The following is a 24,847-nucleotide window of genomic DNA, read 5'->3' on the forward strand; positions in this document are numbered from 1 at the left end:
CAGACGTTAGGTTAATTATAATCTTGTACATTAACGAATACAGATTAGTCCTTTGTCTCTTTTTAGGTCTTTTGAAATTCAAGTAAATGGAAAAATGGTTGATTGAGTTAGAGAGTTCAGTGAATTTACTTTCGCTTCCTGGTTTGTAAATAGTTAACACCTTTTCTGAATGTTCTTGAAGAGAATTTTAACTTCTCATCGTGGCTCCTTCTCCACGCTAAACAAATGCAAGTTCTCTCAATAACCTGTCTTTGTTCCATGTTGACATTCCTTAAAGTAGCTGAAAAGATCCGAGAGGGAGGCTTTTTGCCTGATTTGTCAAATCAGGTGGGGGTTGTGGAGGATGGAAATGTAGTTAAGGATAAGCGGACTTTAATTTGGCATTGCAGAAGGGAGTTTGTCATTATTCCTATTACTAGTAATTATGTATAAATTTACATATGTATGTGTATATATTTATACTCAGGTGCACACAAGCACAAATGTGTGCGTGTGTGTGTGTGTATATATATAAAAAACACAGACACACACATATATACATACATAAATCAGAATTTATATACCCTTCTTTATAGTTTGTATAAGACGGAAATCATCTAATATATAAACATCAAAGTGTATTAGGATAGGAATTTCTTGTAACATTAATTAAATTTGATATTCAAATTCCTGTGTGATGCTTGGGTGTTACACGCTAAAACAAGATAAATATCTAAGAGAAAGACACTGCGTATAAAGCTGTTAAATCAAATGAGAAGATATGTGGATATTATTCAGGATAAGGTTTGGTTTCAGGATATGGTTTAATAAGAAAATATCTACCCCTCCTCCAACCCCCTAATTCGCAACCTTAGCATAATAAATGCTTATTTCTGGCTCTTGCAAAGTCCTTAGGGTCTGTGGAGGCTTTGTTCCATTCAGTGACTCAGTGATCCAAGCTCCCTCCATCTGGTGGCCTATCATCTCAAAATATGACCCGACCTCTTCAGGGACAAGTGAAGACTGGCTTAGGATGATTTTTAAGAGTGAGGCCTGGGCTGGGTGTGGTGGTTCACACCTGTAATCCCAGCACTTTGGGAGGCCAAGGTGGGTGGATCGCCTGAAGTCAGGAGTTCTCGACCAGCCTGATCAACGTGGAGAAACCCTATCTCTACTAAAAATACAAAAATTTACTGGGCGTGGTGGCACATGCCTGTAATTCCAGCTACTCAGGAGGCTGAGGCAGGAGAATTGCTTGAACACTGGAGGCGGAGGTTGCAGTGAGCCAGGGTCATGCCATTGCACTCCAGCCTGGGCAATAAGAGTGAGACTCTGTCTCAAAAAAAAAAAAAAAAAAAAAAGAGTGAGGCCTGCAAGTGACTTCTGTTATTTCTGCTTACACCCCATTGACCAGCTCTCCATCAGGTGGCCCCAACCTATCTGTAAGAGAGCCTGGGAACTAAAGCCTTTTGTGTGTGTGCGCTAAGAAAGAGGAAAACAAAATGGCATTAGATGAACACAGTGTTTTGTCCTCTGCAGTATGTAAATGCTTCTGAACTCTCTGAATATAATCATGTGAATTTACAATCAGAAAAATGCCAAAAATGCATGGCATCTTTTAAAAACTTTCATGATCTCCCCATTCCCTTCTGCCCTATGTGCTAAGAATTGGAAAGAAAAATAGTTGGTTGTATCTAGATTCCTATCACTAGTGGTTTGGTACACTGTAGTTTATTCTAGTTATTCTGCCTCTTTCTTTCTTTAGAGTTGTTGATGGCCTCACCTGAGAATAACACTATATACCTGGGCAGGGTTGGCGTTTCCCATTACTCTGTCCCACTTTGGGTCCTGCCTTTCCATCACTGACCTCCTCCCTCTTTCCCCTGTTGAATTCTCTTCCTTTTGTGAGAATTAATGGTGCACATTCTGAAGGTGGGAAAGAGTCATTATTTAGCTGTTTAACAGAACACCTCGGTTGATAAATCTAGTTACATGTTGCATTAGTTTTCTATTGCTGCATAATAAATGGCCACTAACTTAGCTGCTAAAAATAACATCCATTTATTATCTCATAGTTCTGTGGGTGAGAATTCTGGGCAAGCCCCAAGCTTGACTGGATTCTCTGCTCAGAGTCGCAGAAAGCCAAAATTAAGGTGTCAGCCAGCCCGGGCTCCTATCTGGAGGTTCTGGGAGTGGGGGATACACTTCCAAGCTCATTTAGTTTGTTGGGAGAATTCCTTGCAGCTACAGATAGGAGGCCCGTATGCTTTGCTGGCTGTTAGCCATGGTCCACTCTCTGAGCTGGAGGCTGCTCTCACTCCTTTTCTTGTGGCGCCTTCCATCTTCAAACCAGCAATGGTGGGTTGGTTCTTTGCAAGCTTTTAATTTCTCTGACTTATTATTTTCCAGCCAGAGAAACACTATGCCTTTTAAGGGTATTAGATTAGGCCAACCCGAGAGAATAATCTCCCTTTTGTCATGTACTGTAAGCTCATTGTGGGAGTGCCATCTATCATATATTCACAGGCTCCACCCACACTCGAAAGGGAGGGGATTACACAAGAAGAGGAATCATTGGGGTCATTCTTAGAAATCTGTTGACTGCATATATTTCTGCCCAAGATAGCTTAGGAAGAAAGTTTTTTCATGGAACCTGTAGTTTTGCCCAAATGCAGAATTGAAAGGCAAGAAATCTTTCTTCAACAAGAATTAGATACTGATAGGGGAAGAGGAGGTGGCTGAAGCTGGTAGGGAGAGAAGATGAATTTTCTTTTAAAGGCTCCTTGATATACAGAAAATACTTAAAAAGCAACTTAATTTAGGTAATGGGCATATAAAATAGTTTACTTGCTTGATTTTCAAATTAAGAACAGCACTCATAAAATCTCATTTAATAAGTTCAGCAAGAAAAAATATAATAATAGCCAATTAAGAGAGAGAGAGAGATTTAGCAGGGAGTGGGAAGCAGAGAGACAGCACAGAGAGCAAAATCCATTCAGAGATCTTTATAGATGAACAGTATCCCTTGGAGGATAATGTTGCTAACTATTATTAAAAATCAGGTTGTGATTTTACATGAGTGGTTTAATAGTTTTTGTACATGTTGCTTCCTCAGAGAGACCATCATTTCAGTACCCCAACACTCATTATCATATCACTCTCTTACTGTCTTTCTAGAACGTGGCAGAATTTGAAATTGTCTATGTTACATGTCTAATCGTTTATTCTCTGCTTCCCAATTTGAATACAGAATTATGTGTTCCCTGTTAACTTTATCCCAGAATGGGAAATACAGAGAACCAAGTCCTAGTCCCAGGTCTGTCATTAACTTGCTTAGAAGTCAATTAATTTGTGATTCTGAGAACTGAACTCATCTCAACATCTATAAAATGAAGAAATGTATAGTAGAAGAATTAGATGATTTCAAATGCTTCTCCCAAAGGTATCTCCTATACCTTTTTTTCCCTTTGGAAAATGATCTACTTAAAATGATCTGCTTTCTTGATTAGTACTTAATATTTCTAAAAATATTGAGTGATCATGTGCTGAAAGAAAAGATGGTGCTGTGAAGGAATTTGCACAGGATTCCCTGAAGTCAATTGTTTCTCTTACCCTTGGCTTTCTCCCTATGAAAATGAAGGCAGAGTATGACAGATTGTATTTCTCTTCTTGAAATCACCTTTCTTGCATTGCCCCACCCTGCAGGAGTATTATGTGTCTTCACCCTTTGATCTCTGACGTGCTTTGGTTAACGAAAGGTGAGTAGAAGTGATGTGTCTGTCTTCCAGGCAGAAGCTTTACAAAACTGTGCATGGTCCCCAAATTAAATATTTTCCCTTAGTCACAATGACTGGCAGTGATCCTGGAGTGAAGAAAATGGCACAGAACCATAGCTGACCCACACTGGATTTGTAGCATGAGTGAAAAATAAACCTTTGTTGTTGAAAGCCATTGAAATTGTGAGGTCATTTGTTACTGCAGCAGAACTGGCCCATCCTGACTGATACAAGTGGCCTGATACTTGCGTGCACCAATTCAAATCATCTTGGCCTGAATTCGTATTGCGGCCACTGCTGAGCAAACAGCTCTGCACAAGTTTCAACCAGCATCACATAGGTTCACCCTAGCAGCTCATTGATTTAGGCCTGTGCTTCTTGCTTTCGGTCCAGAGGTTCCTGTAACTTTGTCATGTACTCCCGTGGGAGCTGACTGGGCACTCATACATGTATGAACAGAAAGTGCAAGGATGTTAATGCCCATGAGACAAAACTTGACAAATGGATAATGGAAGGTGACGGATAAATGTTTCTCTCTTTGTTCTTTTTTTCATGCACAGCTCTGAGATGCATTTCCTAAGGCTCCTGGAAAGATTTTGCATAATAGAGCAACACATCTCCAAGTGGCCAACCCCTTCACGCATTGCATGGTTTTGGGCTTTCCTTCCTTTGTTTCACTCTCTCCTTCCTTTTATTCTCTGGGATCACATTCCTGAATAAACTGTCTACATATGAGGCTTTGCCTCATGTTTTGTTTACTGGGAGAACATGACTCATCACCAGTTAGACTCTCTTTGAATTGAACCAACTTGAACATTATCCCCCACCATAGCGAATTATGTACTTCTATAGCATGGAGGATTATACTGTACATTTATAGAAACTTGCAAAACACAAACAGTTTGCTACTTAGACTGGAAGTTATTGTTAGATTTGCTGATTTAAAAATAAGTTCTCCCTTCCCCCATTAATCCTCTATCAACTGGTATTATTAAAAAGTCAAAAATAGGCCATACATAATGGCTCATGCCTGTAATCCCCATACTGGGGGAGGCTAAGGCAGGAGGATCACTTGAGCCTGGGAGTTTGAAGTTATAGTGAGCTGTGATCACTACACTCTAGCCAGGGCAACAAATGAGACTCTGTCTCTCTTAAAATAAAAAAGTCAAAAAATAACATGCTGAAGGGAAAGGGAACATTTATACTCTTTTGGTGGGAATCTAAATTAGTACAATCTCTATGGAAAACAGTACAGAAATTTCTTAAATAATTAAAAACAGAACTACCATTTGATCCAGCGATGCTGCTACTAGATATTTACTCAAAGGAAAAGAAATTATTATATTAAAAGATACCTGAACTCGTATGTTTATCACAACACTATTCACAATAGCAAAGATATGGAATCAACCTAAGTATCCATCAATGGATGACTAGATTAAAAAATGTGGTATATGTACACAATGGAATACCATTCAGCCATATAAAAGAATGAAATTATGCCTTTGTAGCAATACAGATGGAACTGGAGGCCATTATGTTAAGTTAAACTATTCAGAAACAGAAAGTCAAAAACAGCATGTTCTCACTTTTAAGGTGGGGGCTAAAGAATGTGTACGAATAGACATAGAATGTGAAATAACAGACATTGGAGACTCAGAAGGGTGTGAGGTGGGAAGGGGTGAGGGATGAGAAATTACTTAATGGGAAAAATGTACATTATTGGGGTCACTGTTAGACTAAAACAGCCCAGACTTGACTACTACTCAATATATCCATGTAACAAAACTGCACTTATGCCTCTTAGATTTATATATATATATATGTAAATATATACACACACACACACACACACACACACACACTCTCCCATTATTAGTTCTCAGTCCATCCTGGTGCCATAACACACAGATTTTGGTTGGGAGGCATCCCTATTTTTTGGCGTTCAGTGATTTGTTGAGTAGCATGTTGTTAGACACAAGTTTCAATGTGAAAACACAGTAGAGGGGTTAGGAGAGCTGTCATTCTATAATACCTGTTGCCCTTCCACTCCAAGTTCTCAGACCACTCACAGTGCCCTGGGGGCACAGTTCAGTTGTTAGGTGCCAAGGGAAATATTGTTTTGTTTAGGAACTGAATTGGCCAAATTCTCGTTTGCTTCTGGGCTCTATTCCCTTTTTCTCCTCATCAGTCTATTCCCTAGAAATCATAAAATTACAGCATGATAGAACCAAATCTTAAAATCATCTAGCTAACTCCCTTATTTCATAGGTCAAAAAAACAAGAGGTTAAGGAAAATGATCTACTTTGTGGGGTGAAGGAGAGAAATTAAGGGGGAATGTAATTTTGGCTGTTAAGGAAATACCATTCTCTTTTAACATAATTAAGTTCTTGATTGTGATGCTCTTAAATGAACCATGAAATTCTAAGCACTTACCATGCAAGTGTGATTTTTAACTAAGCCTTTTTTTTCTACCCCCAATCTGAATGTTAAGGTGGCAGATGCATAACTAATCTTAGCTGAATCTATATTAAGAAATCAGCAAGGTGTCTTTATTTAACTTCCATGATGTGTGAATATAATGTAATGTTAAATAGCATGATTTTGCCCATTATGTCCTAAAATAAAAACAACTCCCTTAAAGTGATAGTAAAATGCAGTAATGTGAAAAGTTATTTTTTATTTGATCTCAAACAAATGAAAAGCACAGAAGAAAAGAATTGGATACCTTATTCTTGAATGTGATTCTTATATATATGGATTACATATATATATATTTTAACATTTTAATTTATATATATTTAATACTTTTAAACCTGAAAAACAAAAGTCAGTGTTTGGGTTTGTGTTCTATGTCACACAGAGGAAGCTCCTATCAGCAGGAGAGAGGGTCTAAAATCCTTGTTATCCGAGTTTAAATTTTCCGAAAAATATCCCACCCATTGAGCTTCTATGTTCTTGCTCAGGGATGTCTCCGTGGGTCTGTATTAGTTCCAGGAAATTTGGGTCCTTTCTATTTTGTCTCTGGAATTGAGGTTCCTGCAGAAACTACAAGGGATTATCTGTGTTCTTTGCTGTTTAATGTCTTTGCTGCAATGAGTCAGATTCCTGAAGGAGTAAACAATGAAATGTTTTAAGGCTAACTGTGGGAGATTATGTGGAGAGGAAATACAGCTATTCTGAGAGAAGACATATAAAATGTTGGCCTTTTGCTTCTTGAAATAATACTGTAAAGACCCCTTGCCTGTTGTACATTAACCACTGCAAGCATATTATATTTGAAGTTGGGATTCTGGGGTTCAACTTTTTCTCAGTTAATGAATTTTTATTTTAATGTAATTGAATTTTCTTTAAGAACCCAATTTCCACTTCAGAAGATACCATTCCCCTGGGAAAGTGGCTCCCAATCCAAAGAACACAGACCCTTGAGGAATTAATACAAAACTCTTGGAACCTATTTGGACACCAACAATTGTCAGTGAACATCTACATAAATAGTGTTTTATATAAATACATTTGAAGGTATTCTTACATTTTTGGTCACTTTTTAAAGCAATACTTTTTCTCAATCAAAGGGTGGCAGGAATATAAGAAAAGCCTAACCGTAAGGTGACTCTGTGTATGTGTTTGTGCACATGCATACGTATGCCTGTGTGGGGCGGGGGTGTGGAGGGGCCGTCTGTGTTTCTAAAAACAATTAAAAAGGCCTTTATGCTTTAACAAGCTGAGATCTACTATGGTAGTTATGTTCTATACAGCATGCGTCACAAAGCTAAATGAAAAATTTTAAAGTTAATGGCTAAACAGTGCTTAAAGCATACACATTATTCATGATTTATTCTAATAACATTTGTGGATGACTAACTTAATAATGGTGCTGAACATCCATTATGTTTTTGTTCTAAACATGTGCCTAAGTATCTATGCCCCCTTAGGGGTGGGTTTACATCACTCAGTGATTGAACTAATGTGTAATTCCATGTCTCTATATAAGACAGGTACTGGAAAAATCATCCAGACAGGTATATAGGCTTCCACTGTGCCAGATCCTGTTCTAAACAGTCTTACAGATATTAGCCCATTTAATCTTCAGGATAACCCTCTGGAATGTAGGTACTGCTGTGGTTCCCATTTTGTAGATGTGGAACTGAAGCAGAGAGTGGTTAAGTTGGGTAATATGTCCAAGGCCATCCATCCAGGAAATAGCAGAGCTGGACTTTGAATCTGGAGTCTGAGCAGATCCTTTGCCCTGTCCTGCTTCCCCCAGGGAACTCATGTCTGTCCTGCAGGAAGGGATGGGATGACTGCTGGGGAAAACCTAGAGGCTGGCTGGTTTGGTTTAAAGCAGTATGCCTCATGTGTTCTGCACTCCCTACCTCCAACTTCCAAATTGTTTTCTCTCTTTCTGTTTCTTTCTCTCTCTCATATACAGACTCACATACCTACAACCACTCTGGACCCACTCTGGACACCATGCCATAAGTTTGGCTGAGAGGTCCTTTTATCTGGGCTTTGCTGTTAAACCTTCTCCTAGGAATTGTCACTGTATAACACCCAGCATGAATGGGTAAGGTCTCCAATGCATGATAGAACTCAGTCCTATTTACATATTTTCCTGCTTTAGGTCACCCATTTACGTTTCTTCCGAGTTCATTTGGACAAGGTCAACATCTTGAGTGTTATTCAGATGACTTTATAAGCCCGTTCTTTTAAAGCAGTTAGCAATGGTCTAACTTGAAAGCCACATCACAACATTTTTTTTTTTTTTCTGAAAGTGTTCTTTTTCAGCCCTGCCAAAATTGGAGATGAGGTAATGGGATGGAAAACAGCACGGGTACCCTGGACTTCCTTCATTCTGGCTGTCACTAAACATGTGTGTTAGTCCATTCTCACACTGCTTTAAAGAACTGCTCAAGACTGGGCGATTCAAAAGGGAAAGAGCTTTAATTGACTCACCGATCTTCAGGGCTGGGGAGGCCTCAGGAAACTTACAATTATGGCAGAAAGCAAAGCAAACATGTACTTTTTAACATGGTGGCAGTAAGGAGAAGTGCTGAGCAAAAGGGGGAAAAGCCCCTTATAAAACCTTCAGATTTTGCAGGAATTCGCTATCGTGAGAACAGCAGTATGGGGGTAACCGCCTCCATGATTCAATTACCTTCCGCCGAGTCCCTCCCATGACACGCGGGGAATTTTGGGAACTAGAATTTAAGATAAGTTTTGGGTGGGGACCCAGCCAAACCATATCAACATGCAAATGTGCCTGGGAAAGAATTGCTAAAGAGGATGACGGCTGTTGTCTTGCTTCCTTGCCCCTTCCGATTCATCAAGTGAGGTCATGGCCAGTGGAGGCCAGGCTTCAGTGTTTGGGGAATTGAGCTTCGTTGCCAGGAGGCCACAGGCTATTTTGATATGGCAGACTGGCTGCACTCAGAATTGCTGGGTCACTTCAAAAGCTCTTGTTATTGGAAAGGCTGGCAAGCACAGTCCTTCAGAGAACCATGTTTTTTTCCAGGCAGAGCAGCCGTCTTTGCAACCCCCTCACCAGACTTCCTCAATGGCAGGAAGGTTCCAGACTTCCCAGTTCCTGAACGGGCTAAGTCAGATGAGAGCCAGCAGGGTGAATGTGGAGTGATTGCTAGGATGGAGCTATCATTTGAATGGGCAGAATTCTATTTCAGACTGACGACTTGGTTTGACACTTGATGCTGATTTTGTGATACCTACCTTGACTTCTTGTATCCAGACGTGGTATAGACCAATAGTTCTCAAAGTGTTGTCCCCAAGGCCCTTTCAGGGGATCTGCAAGGTAATAATTATTTCATAACAATACTATAATGTGATGTTATTTGCCTTTTTCACTGGGAGGGCATTTGTACTGGCAGCACAAAAGCAACAGCGGATAAAAATGTTAGTGTCAAACGGTGTTAGCACTTACTGGATTCTTCACCCATATGCACACCCACATACACCTGCCAAAAGAGGCAATTTTTCCTTAAAATAGCCTTGATGAAGCAGTAGAAATTAATGTTTATTAAATCTCAACCTTTGTGTACATGATTTTGAATATTCTGTGTGACAAAGTGAGAACTACTCATACAGTGCTTCTGTTGCAAAGGGACATGTATGTAAATCTAGTCCCCTTGCAAACCACTTGTACTCCTGTTTGAGTTGCTGGCTCAACTGACTGCTTCTTCCATGTAACACCATTTTCACTTGAAAGAGCAGCCGAGAAACAAGCCATGCTTATTTCGACTTGGGTATTTGGCAGATTTCTTAAAAATAACTAAAGTGAACCTAATATTTCAAAAAACATGATTGACAGTATTTGTTATTAATGATAACATGTGAATGTTCAAGTGAGAACAAGAATTTCAGAAAACTTATATTTGTCCCAGTGACTTTGATAGTTTCATACTGCCTAAAGATTTTTTTGATTAGGCAACCTCGGGTGGTGATATTAACACATGGGATTTTAAAAATATATTGAATAATGATATGTGTTGACATTTGGAAGATCTGCATAATTCAGAAACTGAATATTTCCCAAATGACCAAACATGATACCATAAAATCATGTATGATGGAAAAAGTCAATTAAAAGTAGAAGATTGACTAAGATTTTAATGTAATAAACAGTAAGAAAAGTTGACTGATATGGTTTCAAATTTCAAATGGCAAGTGACTTTTAAGAAACCATCTCTTGTCAAGTTTTGCCATGGTATTAAAATGAATATCTACAATTATTTATCTGAAAAGTCTGTTCAGATACTCCCTACTTTTTCAGTGCCACGTCTGTGTGAGGCCAGATTTGCTTCATATACTTCAATTAAAAACATATTGCCACAGATCAAACATAAAGAGATATAAAGAGACATACACAGGTATGCACAAAAGTAAAACAATGCCATTCTTCTTAATTTTGGGGAGAATATATGTTTATTTTTCATAAAAATATTTGTGTTCACATGTAATGCATTTACTAGTGTTATTTTAAAATGAGTGAAATATATTTTTTAAATATTTCACAGTTATAATTTAAAATACAGTACATATCAATAGTTATAACCCGTAAAACAAAAGCTCTTTGGAATCTTCAGTAATTTTTAAGAATTCAAATGACTCTTAGAACCAAAACCAGAGAATGGCTGGGATACAACATTGCAGTGTTTCTCAAGTTTCTGAGAAACATAGTATTGTTATGGAGGTTTCTGAGCTGTCATGAAACTACAAAAAGTTTCCCAGGTTGGGAATAGTGACTTTTCATTATTAAAGTCACTATTTCATTATTAAAGTCACAAACAGAGACAATTACTTAAATATTTTTATCTTTAAAATGAAAACTTTGTAGAGCTTTCATTTGTAGAGCATGTGTATGCTTATATCACACATTAAACTCTCATTCTTCAATAACTGATATAAAAACAAAAATACTGGCAATTATTTTCAATTTTAATTTATCAGAAATAAATTATATCTACAACGATGGCATGTAATTTTTAGAGCAATGCTTGGAAGTGGCCACTAAAACCTTCTCTCTTGTCTTGCAATTTAAAATAAGTCACAAATACTCAAGTAAATAATAAATAAACCCATGGATATTTTGAGCAAAAGAAAAATAGTAGTTCTGTATGTTGACTATTTTCTATTTTTGATACTGTAACCAATAGTTAAATCTCAGTCTGCATATTAATACACATGGAGTCAACATATAAACATAGTTTTTTTACATATTTTAACAAATCATATTTTTCATACATAATTTAAACAGTTTGCATCATTTATTGAATAGGAAGAAATCAAACTTTTTCATTATGACATTAAATATAACTAAATAAGCATCATGCATAATATTTTATATTCTGAATAAAAATAAAATAACTTTTGTCTAAAATCACCTTTGTATCTATCACCAAAAGCAATTAAGGGATTAAAAAATATTTCTAATGGCATTTAAAATTCTGTGTTCGCTGCAAAGGAGCCAATGTTTTCTAGGGCTTCTGTAACAAAATAACACCAACAAACAACAGAAGTTTGTTTTCTCACAGGTCACAGCCAGAAGTCTGAAATCGAGGTGTCAGCAAGGCCATGCTGCCTCCAGAGCCTCTAGGGGAGACTTTCCTTGTCTTTTCCAGCTTCCGGTGGCTTCTGGCATTCCTTGGCTCGTGGCTGCACCACTCCACTCTGCTTCCACTTTCACCTGGCCCCTTGTTGGTGTGTCCCTGTGTCCTCTCCTCTCCTTTCCTTATGAGAACACCAGGGACTGGATTCAGAGTCCACCCTAAATCCAGGATGATTTCATCTCAAGATCCTTAACTAAGAACATCTGCAAAGACTCTATTTCCAAATAAGATCACATTCTGAGGTTCCAGGTGGATGTGAATTTTGGCAAGGGGATGCTATTCAACCATTACAGTTTCCCAATAAAAAATGATTGGAGAGCATAGAAGTAGTTTTAATAAAGTGGGCTTTGCTGTTGCACAGAACCACCCTGCCACTGATTAGCAGTTTGACCCTGGCAGGTTGTCTACACTTTAAAGCCTCAGATTCTTCATTTATAAAGTTGAATCTATGGTTTACCATCGCATTGGCATGTGGTAAGAAGTAAAGGTGATTGGGAGCAAGATGGCCAAATAGGAACAGCTCCAGACTCCAACTCCCAGTGCGAGCGACACAGAAGACTGGTGATTTCTGCATTTTCAACTGAGGTACTGGGTTCATCTCACTAGGGAGTGCCGGACAATCGGTGCTGATCAGCTGCTGCAGCCCGACCAGCGAGAGCTGAAGCAGGGCGAGGCACCGCCTCACCTGGGAAGCGCAAGGGGAAAGGGAATCCCTTTTCCTAGCCAGGGGAACTGAGACACACAACACCTGGAAAATCGGGTAACTCCCACCCCAATACTGCGCTTTAAGCAAACAGGCACACCAGGAGATTATATCCCATACCTGGCCGGGAGGGTCCCACGCCCACGGAGCCCCCCTCATTGCTAGCACAACAGTCTGCGATCTCGCAGCAAGGCAGCAGCAAGGCTGGGGGAGGGGCGCCCGCCATTGCTGAGGCTTAAGTAGGTAAACAAAGCCGCTGGGAAGCTCAAACTGGGTGGAGCTCACAGCAGCTCAAGGAAACCTGCCTGTCTCTGTAGACTCCACCTCTGGGGACAGGGCACAGTAAACAACAACAAAAGCCAAAAGCAGCAGAAACCTCTGCAGACGCAAATGACTCTGTCTGACAGCTTTGAAGAGAGCAGTGGATCTCCCAACACGGAGGTTGAGATCTGAGAAGGGACAGACTGCCTGCTCAAGTGGGTCCCTGACCCCTGAGTAGCCTAACTGGGAGACATCCCCCACTAGGGGCAGTCTGACACCCCACACTTCACAGGGTGGAGTACACCCCTGAGAGGAAGCCTCCAAAGAAAGAATCAGACAGGTACACTCGCTGTTCAGCAATATTCTATCTTCTGCAGCCTCTGCTGCTGACACCCAGGCAAACAGGGTCTGGAGTGGACCTCAAGCAATCTCCAACAGACCTACAGCTGAGGGTCCTGACTGTTAGAAGGAAAACTATCAAACAGGAAGGACACCTACACCAAAACCCCATCAGTACATCACCATCATCATCAAAGACCAGAGGCAGATAAAACCACAAAGATGGGGAAAAAGCAGGGCAGAAAAGCTGGAAATTCAAAAAATAAGAGCGCATCTCCCCCGGCAAAGGAGCGCAGCTCATCGCCAGCAACGGATCAAAGCTTGACGGAGAATGACTTTGACAAGATGAGAGAAGAAGGCTTCAGTCCATCAAACTTCTCAGAGCTAAAGGAGGAATTACGTACCCAGCGCAAAGAAACTAAAAATCTTGAAAAAAAGGTGGAAGAATTGATGGCTAGAGTAATTATTGCAGAGAAGGTCATAAACGAAATGAAAGAGATGAAAACCATGACACGAGAAATACGTGACAAATGCACAAGCTTCAGTAACCGACTCGATCAACTGGAAGAAAGAGTATCAGCGATTGAGGATCAAATGAACGAAATGAAGCGAGAAGAGAAACCAAAAGAAAAAAGAAGAAAAAGAAATGAACAAAGCCTGCAAGAAGTATGGGATTATGTAAAAAGACCAAATCTACATCTGATTGGGGTGCCTGAAAGTGAGGGGGAAAATGGAACCAAGCTGGAAAACACTCTTCAGGATATCATCCAGGAGAACTTCCCCAACCTAGTAGGGCAGGCCAACATTCAAATCCAGGAAATACAGAGAACGCCACAAAGATACTCCTCGAGAGGAGCAACTCCAAGACACATAATTGCCAGATTCACCAAAGTTGAAATGAAGGAAAAAATCTTAAGGGCAGCCAGAGAGAAAGGTTGGGTTACCCACAAAGGGAAGCCCATCAGACTAACAGCAGATCTCTCGGCAGAAACTCTACAAGCCAGAAGAGAGTGGGGGCCAATATTCAACAGTCTTAAAGAAAAGAATTTTCAACCCAGAATTTCATATCCAGCCAAACTAAGTTTCATAAGTGAAGGAGAAATAAAATCCTTTACAGATAAGCAAATGCTTAGAGATTTTGTCACCACCAGGCCTGCCTTACAAGATACCCTGAAGGAAGCACTAAACATGGAAAGGAACAACCGGTACCAGCCATTGCAAAAACATGCCAAAATGGAAAGACCATCGAGGCTAGGAAGAAACTGCATCAACTAACGAGCAAAATAACCAGTTAATATCATAATGGCAGGATCAAGTTCACACATAACAATATTAACCTTAAATGTAAATGGACTAAATGCTCCAATTAAAAGACACAGACTGGCAAACTGGATAAAGAGTCAAGACCCATCAGTCTGCTGTATTCAGGAGACCCATCTCACATGCAGAGACATACATAGGCTCAAAATAAAGGGATGGAGGAAGATTTACCAAGCAAATGGAGAACAAAAAAAAGCAGGGGTTGCAATACTAGTCTCTGATAAAACAGACTTTAAACCATCAAAGATCAAAAGAGACAAAGAAGGCCATTACATAATCTTAAAAGGATCAATTCAACAGGAAGAGCTAACTATCCTAAATATGCACCCAATACAGGAGCACCCAGATTCATAAAGCAAGTCCTTAGAGACTTACAAAGAGACTTAGACTCCCATACAATAATAATGGGAGACTTCAACACTCCACTGTCAACATTACACAGATCAACGAGACAGAAAGTTAACAAGGATATCCAGGAATTGAACTCATCTCTGCAGCAAACCTAATAGACATCTACAGAACTCTCCACCCCAAATCAACAGAATATACATTCTTCTCAGCACCACATCGCACTTATTCCAAAATTGACCACATAATTGGAAGTAAAGCACTCCTCAGCAAATGTACAAGAACAGAAATTGTAACAAACTGTCTCTCAGACCACAGTGCAATCAAACTAGAACTTAGGACTAAGAAACTCAATCAAAACCGCTCAACTACATGGAAACTGAACAACCTGCTTCTGAATGACTACTGGGTACATAATGAAATGAAGGCAGAAATAAAGATGTTCTTTGAAACCAATGAGAACAAAGATACAACATACCAGAATCTCTGGGACACATTTAAAGCAGTGTGTAGAGGGAAATTTATAGCACTAAATGCCCACAAGAGAAAGCAGGAAAGATCTAAAATTGACACTCTAACATCACAATTAAAAGAACTAGAGAAGCAAGAGCAAACACATTCAAAAGCTAGCAGAAGGCAAGAAATAACAAAGATCAGAGCAGAACTGAAGGAGATAGAGACACAAAAAACCCTCCAAAAAATCAATGAATCTAGGAGTTGGTTTTTTGAAAAGATCAACAAAATTGACAGACTGCTAGCAAGACTAATAAAGAAGAAAAGAGAGAAGAATCAAATAGATGCAATAAAAAATGATAAAGGGGATATCACCACCGACCCCACAGAAATACAAACTACCATCAGAGAATACTATAACACCTCTACGCAAATAAACTAGAAAATCTAGAAGAAATGGATAATTTCCTGGACACGTACACTCTTCCAAGACTAAACCAGGAAGAAGTTGAATCCCTGCATAGACCAATAGCAGGCTCTGAAATTGAGGCAATAATTAATAGCCTACCAACCAAAAAAAGTCCAGGACCAGATGGATTCACAGCTGAATTCTACCAGAGGTACAAGGAGGAGCTGGTACCATTCCTTCTGAAACTATTCCAATCAATAGAAAAAGAGGGACTCCTCCCTAACTCATTTTATGAGGCCAACATCATCCTGATACCAAAGCCTGGCAGAGACACAACAAAAAAAGAGAATTTTAGACCAATATCCCTGATGAACATCGATGCAAAAATCCTCAATAAAATACTGGCAAACCGGATTCAGCAGCACATCAAAAAGCTTATCCACCATGATCAAGTGGGCCTCATCCCTGGGATGCAAGGCTGGTTCAACATTCGCAAATCAATAAACATAATCCAGCATATAAACAGAACCAAAGACAAGAACCACATGATTATCTCAATAGATGTACAAAAGGCTTTTGACAAAATTCAACAGCCCTTCATGCTAAAAACTCTCAATAAATTTGGTATTGATGGAACGTACCTCAAAATAATAAGAGCTATTTATGACAAACCCACAGCCAATATCATACTGAATGGGCAAAAACTGGAAGCATTCCCTTTGAAAACTGGCACAAGACAGGGATGCCCTCTCTCACCACTCCTATTCAACATAGTGGTGGAAGTTCTGGCTAGGGCAATCAGGCAAGAGAAAGAAATCTAGGGTATTCAGTTAGGAAAAGAAGAAATGAAATTGTCCCTGTTTGCAGATGACATGATTGTATATTTAGAAAATCCCATTGTCTCAGTCCAAAATCTCCTTAAGCTGATAAGCAACTTCAGCAAAGTCTCAGGATACAAAATTAATGTGCAAAAATCACAAGCATTCTTATACACCAGTAACAGACAAACAGAGAGCCAAATCATGAATGAACTTCCATTCACAATTGCTTCAAAGAGAATAAAATACCTAGGAATCCAACTTACAAGGGATGTAAAGGACCTCTTCAAGGAGAACTACAAACCACTGCTCAGTGAAATAAAAGAGGACACAAACAAATGGAAGAACATACCATGCTCATGGATAGGAAGAATCAATATCGTGAAAATGGCCATACTGCCCAAGGTTATTTATAGATTCAATGCCATCCCCATCAAGCTACCAACGAGTTTCTTCACAGAATTGGAAGAAACTGCTTTAAAGTTCATATGGAACCAAAAAAGAGCCCGCATCTCCAAGACAATCCTAAGTCAAAAGAACAATGCTGGAGGCATCACGCTACCTGACTTCAAACCATACTGCAAGGCTACAGTAACCAAAACAGCATGGTACTGGTACCAAAACAGAGATATAGACCAATGGAACAGAACAGAGTCCTCAGAAATAATACCACACATCTACAGCCATCTGATCTTTGACAAACCTGAGAGAAACAAGAAATGGGGAAAGGATTCCCTATTTAATAAATGGTGCTGGGAAAATTGGCTAGCCATAAGTAGAAAGCTGAAACTGGATCCTTTCCTTACTCCTTATACAAAAATTAATTCAAGATGGATTAGAGACTTAAATGTTAGACCTAATACCATAAAAACCCTAGAGGAAAACCTAGGTAGTACCATTCAGGACATAGGCATGGGCAAAGACTTCATGTCTAAAACACCAAAAGCAACGGCAGCAAAAGCCAAAATTGACAAATGGGATCTCATTAAACTAAAGAGCTTCTGCACAGCAAAAGAGACTACCATCAGAGTGAACAGGCAACCTACAGAATGGGAGAAAATTTTTGCAATCTACTCATCTGACAAAGGGCTAATATCCAGAACCTACAAAAAACTCAAACAAATTTACAAGAAAAAACCAAACAACCCCATCAAAAAGTGGGCAAAGGATATGAACAGACATTTCTCAAAAGAAGACATTCATACAGCCAACAGACACATGAAAAAATGCTCATCATCACTGGCCATCAGAGAAATGCAAATCAAAACCACAATGAGATACCATCTCACACCAGTTAGAATGGCAATCACTAAAAAGTCAGGAAACAACAGGTGCTGGAGAGGATGTGGAGAAATAGGAACACTTTTACACTGTTGGTGGGATTGTAAACTAGTTCAACCATTATGGAAAACAGTATGGCGATTCCTCAAGGATCTAGAACTAGATGTACCATATGACCCAGCCATCCCATTACTGGGGATATACCCAAGGGATTATAAATCATGGTGCTATAAAGACACATGCACACGTATGTTTATTGCGGCACTATTCACAATAGCAAAGACTTGGAATCAACCCAAATGCCCATCAGTGACAGACTGGATTAAGAAAATGTGGCACATATACACCATGGAATACTATGCAGCCATAAAAACGGATGAGTTTATGTCCTTTGTAGGGACATGGATGCAGCTGGAAACCATCATTCTTAGCAAACTATCACAAGAACAGAAAAACAAACACCGCGTGTTCTCACTCATAGGTGGGAACTGAACAATGAGATCACTTGGACTTGGGAAGGGGAACATCACACACCGGGGCCTATCATGGGGAGGGGGGAGGGGGGAGGTATTGCATGGGGAGTTATACCGGATGTAAATGACGAGTTGATGGGTGCTGACGAGTTGATGGGTGCAGCACAGCAACATGGCACAAGTATACATATGTAACAAACCTGCACGTTATGCACATGTACCCTAGAACTTAAAGTATAATAAGAAAAAAGAAAAAAAAAAAAAAAGAAGTAAAGGTGATTATGTAAAAGTGTACATTCTCATCACAGTCCCTGGGAGGTAGGCACAGAGAGAGTTCACACAGTAAATGTTACCAGCCGTTTGCTGCTATTGCTGGGGCCGGCAGGTAATAATCATCATAGTATGTTCTATAAGCACACTGTCATGGCAATTATATTGGTGATAACTGAAGTATGAGTTAGCAGATTAATGTTAATGGTGATTTCAAAGACAACTAGTATACAATAATAGATGATTTTCCTGTGGAGTAGGTTGATGAGAGAGAGAGGCAGAAGGAGAGAGAGAATGAGAACCTTAAGTGAGCAGCCCAGGAGCCTGGTGAGAGCCAGGCAACAGAAGTGTTGTATCCAAAGACCCACCATATTTTAAAGAACTGCAGTAGAGGCCAGACACTGGCGTTCAGCACACTCCAGTATTTATGGCTATTTCTGTTCTGGGCTTGTGTTGCGTAGTTATAAGGCCTGTGTCTTGATCATATTTTGGATGGTATTTGGAGAACCTGAATCACAAGACAGAGGAAAAATCTAAAGGCACCTATCACTGTGATTCCAGTCAATCCAATCTAAACCTGCCCTCAGCTCTGTCATAGTTCTCTTGGTGGCTATTTTTGAATCTCTCCCTCGTCCTCCTAGAAACTCTGCCCTTACCCCTCTCATGGGCTCTTCTGCAGGTAGCCTTGGCTCATCAGAACTGAGAAGTGGTCCACAGCACACTCTCGCCCCCACTGCTTCTCCCACTGACCTCCAAATGTGTGGGCCCACTGACCCATCTGTCTTCATTCCTTCTGATTTTGATGAGAAATTACCTCTCTCCCCTTTAAGACTAACTCCCCCCTTATCCACTCCGACCCAAGTGATAATTATGGTTCATAATTATCCCTTTGTTTTTTGCATTTAGTCTGTCTCCATGGAATCCTTCTGCTCCGTGTGTAAATATGCCCAAGCTCCCTCTTTGTTCTTAAAATCACTGTCCTTTCCAACGACCAAATACCTCCTTAATCGTTCTATTGAACTTCTTGAAAGAGTGGTGACCTTGCCCCCGCTTCTTGTTGTGATCAGCTGTTAATTATTAAACAATGGTTGAAAGTACAGTACAAAATTCCCAACAGTTAGAGTCCCAGTCCTTTCTTCCTGACTGAGATAAGGCATGTCCCTGACTCCAGGCGGTAAGGCGGCACTAGCCTCAGAAGCAGCTGTCTCTGGGAGCTGCCGCCTGCAGACCACAGCCCTGTGGGTTGTTCTTTTGTGTAGGAAGTTGGCATTCTCAGAAGTGTCAGTGATGGGTACAGCAAAGTACTTTTAAGAAAGTAGGGAATTTGCATAGCTATGCAGTTGGAAAAATTATAAAATCGGTTAATGCCCCAGGATAGCATAAACAAAGAGGCTTTTGTTTTTTAAACTCTGAATTTGTTTCTGATACTTTCTTCCTGAAGAAAAAGCCATAGGAAAATGTCCAGCCAGCCTCTCTACTATACTTTCCATTTGCCGAAAGCTGCAGAAAAGTCCTGAATGAAGGTTAGAACTTGTGTGGCCCTGAAGAGGCAGCGAGAAGCCCTGAATTTTTCTCTGGGAAGTAGAGAAAATTATTTCACTTACCAAGGACACACCTCTGATGAAGACAGGACAGTGAGAAGAGTTTATAATTAGGATGGCATTTGGATATTTGCTTCTAAAATTAAAAAAAAGAAAGAAAGAAAGAAAATACATGTAGATCATAATGTGGATCATTTTGGAGTAGGCCAAACATTTTTCTCTTCTATAGAATCTTAGAAAATGTACCCTAGAAGACTCTTTAAACAGAAAAAGAGCATATTGGGACACATGTGTAGGCCAGCCATTTGTATAACCTAACATTGCATCCTTCAGTCCTCTGGGTTCGGGAGCCCGCCTGAGCCTTCCCCAGTGTAGAAGCCGAAGAGGAGATGCTTAGAGGAAAGATGATCGTTAAGACATATATGGGCTCAGTGAACATATGTTGATCATGTTTTCTTTATTGTATAGGCAATAAAGACTATCTGACTTTCTAGACTAAACTTTTCTAAAAGGAATTTAGTTTAGTGAAAAATTTTTGTGAAAATTATAGTAGGGATGATTCAATTGATCAGCAGTAGTGGTGGCTGACATTACATATAATGCTCCTATAGGAGATATGAACAAATGTGAAATGTGGGGGTTTTGTCCTTGGAGAAATTTACAGTTACGGTGAGTCTGTATTTAACTGTCCTCTCTCCACACAAATTCCCACCTTTCTTGGTCCTATAGTAACAGCCAGTGTGACGTAGCTGAATGTTGGAAAACTGAAGTTGAGTTCTGTCATGAGGTCAAAAAAATCTTGTGTCTTGTCACCAACCACCCAAAGACTCTGCTTAGTGCCCCTGTGTTACCAGAAGGATGGAAAGCAGCAATCCTACCATCATCAATTTTTTTGTTACACAGTTGTCTCCCAAATTGTATGCAAATTTCACATACTATTAATATACAGTCACTGGTTATATTTCTTCAGCAACCAAATATGGAAAATGTGTGTCAACTGGTTCTACAGCTGCAATTGAGCTACATCCTTTAGAATAATGTCACAATAGAGAAATGACTTCTGAATGGTGTTTAGCCTGCATATCACTCTGATTGCCTTTAATTAGGGGGAAAATCACAAGCTAAAAAGAGTAACAGACTTGAAGTCAGTTAAAAATCAGAGTAATCAACTGAGAAAAAAATGCAATCTCATAAATCTTAATTTTTAACCATAGGATAATAGTTTCTTTATTCATTGAATAACTTTTACTGCCTCTCTCTGCTTCTCAGATTAGAATTCTAACACTGATAGGAGATTTGGCATAGAACTGCCTAGCCTCTGAAATGAAGGGCCCCTCAAACCCTGTAAAAGCCTAGAAAAAATGAAACTGAGAAAGTCACAACCCAAGAATTAGGTTTGGGTGGCTTGAATGTAAAAACTCCCTGATTGAGAGTGATCTCAAAGTCAAAGGGGGAGAATAGACCAACTGTGATGTAAACATTTTAGCAATGTTCTCCTAGAAATAGGGAGATAATAATTTGGCACACTACAAAGAAACTTCTGGCAATCACTTTAAAAAACAACAGTAACAAAACCTTGTCTTTAAAAACGAAAAACGTTAGGGGTGTTAAGACACCAAAATATAACTTGGTATTTATTCCTGCAGTGGTTGGCTTTCATGAATTTATTTATTTATTTATTTATTTATTTATTTATTTATTTATTTTTGAGATGGAGTCTTACTTTGTCGCCAGGCTGGAGTACAGTGGCACGATCAGTACACTGCAACCTCCAGCTCCCAGGTTCAAGCGATTCTCCTGCCTCAGCTTCCTGAGTAGCTGGGACTACAGGCACACACCACCACGCCCAGCTAATTTTTGTATTTTTAGTAGACACAGGGTTTCGCCATTTTGGCCAGGATGGTCTCAGTCTCCTGTCCTACCTTGTGATCTGCCCGCCTCGGCCTCCCAAAGTGCTGGGATTACAGGTGTGAGCCACCGTGCCTGGCCAGCTTTCAAGAATTTTAAGAAGGGATCAATGCCTTTCGTGATTTTTAAGTCAACCTAGTATGATAACCGAGAAAGAAGACTGTGAACACATGTGAATAGATTATTTTTCTTGGTGGAGTGAAGAAAGAGCTTTTATTTTCTTCATAGGGGTGTGCCTGAGAATTTAGGGGGAAAATGAAATATGAGAAATGTGTGATACGTATGGGAACAGCTCTGTGAATGTTTGTCTGTAAGAGTTATCTTCAGCAGTTACCTCCTTCAAGCTTGTCAGAATTTTAAAACTGTTCATTTCTGTTCCACTCGAAGAGTGAGATCTATCAAGACCGGCCTCTGGAGTGCCACGATGTGATTAGCCAGAAAAGAATGAAGGAGCATTCGGCACAGGGAAATCACCGACGTGTCCTATGGTCGTGAAGCAACATGTGCTCCACTAATTATTGTTCTCTCTGACTGCTCTCACATCTTGAAACTCTCCATGACCCATTGAGGAAATCCTGTTCATCTGCCCCCCACCCTCTCCCCCAAAGAATGAAAAATAGCAGATTGCAAGGCTGGACTTGTCTAATGAATGTGATTTGTTTTTGTGGAATCAAAGGCATGAGAGGTTTTGGAGGCTGTTAGTTTGACACTAGATTTGTGAAATGACTTCATGGTTCACACCGTTCGATGAGTTTAATAGGCAAGGTGTCTTTGCTTGCTAGATGATAATCTGTCCAAAGGCATTTTCTTTATTTTTCTATGTTTCTAGAGCAAAGTGACCTTTGAAAGTAGGCAGGATCATGTCTCTGACTTCAGGCAGAAGTCTATTGAACATGGGGCAGACATGGAATCTTGCATTATAATGAGAATGTCCTGAAGATACAGCGGACTCCCTCTGTGGCCTTTTCTTTTCCTGGAAGTAGTCTTGCTGCCATCTGAGTGCCCTAACACTGTAACCTAAGGCTTTTCCTGGATTTTTTTCTGACACAAATAGCTAGTTTTCTTGTACTCTATAGGAAATGCAATTTTTGGTGTTAATGCCTTTTTATGTATTCATTTATTAGAGCATTAAAAACCAGTGTTGGCCAGGCACAATGGCTCACGCCTGTAATCCCAGCACTTTGGGAGGCCAAGGCGGGCAGATCACAAGGTCAGGAGATCGAGACCATCCTGGCTAATACGGTGAAACACTGCCTTTACTAAAAATACAAAAAATTAGCCAGGCGTGGTGGCGGGTGCCTGTAGTCCCAGCTACTTGGGAGGCTGAGGCAGGAGAATAGCGTGAACCCAGGAGGCGGAGCTTGCAGTGAGCCAAGATCACACCACTGTACTCCAGCCTGGGTGACAAAGCGAGACTCCATCTCAAAAAAAAAAAAAAAAAAAAAAAAAAAAAAAAAAAAAAAACCAAAGTGTTACCTTCTTTATATTCAGGTAACTTCCCTTCTCTACAGAATTTTCCCTCACTCCTCCTCCCTCCCCACAAAAGCCCAACAACTTGGTTTGTTCAGATAGGTTGAAGATTACTTTTTTTGCAGTTTATAACAAGAGCTGATGTTTAATAGAGGTGTTGGGTTGCGTATGGGTTTATTTTGGCGACTATTTGAATATATTAATTAGTAGTAACATATCATTACTTAGTATTACAGCAAAATAGCTTGATTCTCTGGAGAAAGAAACTTCGTGAGCCTGGATAGTAATACTTTCCATCTATTTAGATGTGATTGCCTGATGGTGCCACCCAAACTAATTAATAATGACATATTAGCTAACATATTGCCGTCAGCAGGTGGCTGTTTGAGCAGGGGTGAAAATGGCAGGTGCTACAACAAATTGCTATACCCTAGAGAAATGTACAGAATTCTTCTTTTAAAGAGTCTTGATGATGTCTGCAATATGATTTTTATTTTTTGGGCACTTACAAGGCTTGGAGAGGTTGGAGAGATAGAGACTAGAAAAACAAAACTAAAGAAAGGAGAACAAAATTGATTTAACCTTTTCCAATAGTTTTCCAATTCAATAAGCAAGTGGTTAGATCTAAGCAGCACAAAATTCCCAGGAAAGACTCAGGCATCCTTCTTCTTCCTTCCAACTTTCCTTTTCTTCCTCTTGTTTGTCCATCTAGATCTGTCAAGGGATTGTGGGCACACAGCAGAGCCCTGACAGATGGGCAGTGCAATGTAATCTACTGCTGCCTTTCAATTTCAGAGGGATAATTGTGACAATGAAGGGGTTAAAACTGTCAACAACTATCAGAGCTTGGAGATAATTACTGTAATATAAACCCAAGAACTTTGATGGCAAAGACCACCCAGCAAATGAATTCGACTAGGTTGCTGCTTTGTAAGAAATACTTAATTAACCTCTTTCCAGCTCACATACAACTATGGTTTTTATATGCCTATGTGAAAAAGTTACTGTTTATACATACAGATGACAATGATTAAATAGGATTGTGAATCATTTTTACTTTGGAAGATGCATTTCAAATTAGCACTTGCAGCTACAAGCTGAATAGATAAGTGCTCTTCCAGCATGAGATAGGTTGCCTTGGGAATGTCTCACAATGTATTGACTGTTGCTGTGGTACTAACGTTACTAACGTGTAGTACTTAGTGTGACTTAGGATGAACTATTATAAGGTATATTTTTATCTAACCTTTTTTTTTTTTTAAGTTTCCACCTCTTAGAAGGAACATAAAAGGAAAATAAAGTAGACCTTTTTAAACAAAATATAGGCTTGACAAGGATAAAATACATTCTTTGTTAATTAGCTTGAAAGAGAAA

The 24,847-nt window shown here is 39.7% G+C and overlaps 1 protein-coding gene across 1 annotated transcript in view; it reads left to right on the forward strand.

Moving 5' to 3' along the window:
• SAMD5 (sterile alpha motif domain containing 5) overlaps positions 1-24,847 on the forward strand; it is a 67,842-nt gene that overhangs the window by 37,219 nt on the left and 5,776 nt on the right. The window lies entirely within an intron of this gene.

The sequence above is a fragment of the Macaca mulatta genome, chromosome 4 (genome assembly GCF_049350105.2).
Source record: "Macaca mulatta isolate MMU2019108-1 chromosome 4, T2T-MMU8v2.0, whole genome shotgun sequence".
NCBI classification, from domain to species: Eukaryota; Metazoa; Chordata; class Mammalia; order Primates; family Cercopithecidae; genus Macaca; species Macaca mulatta.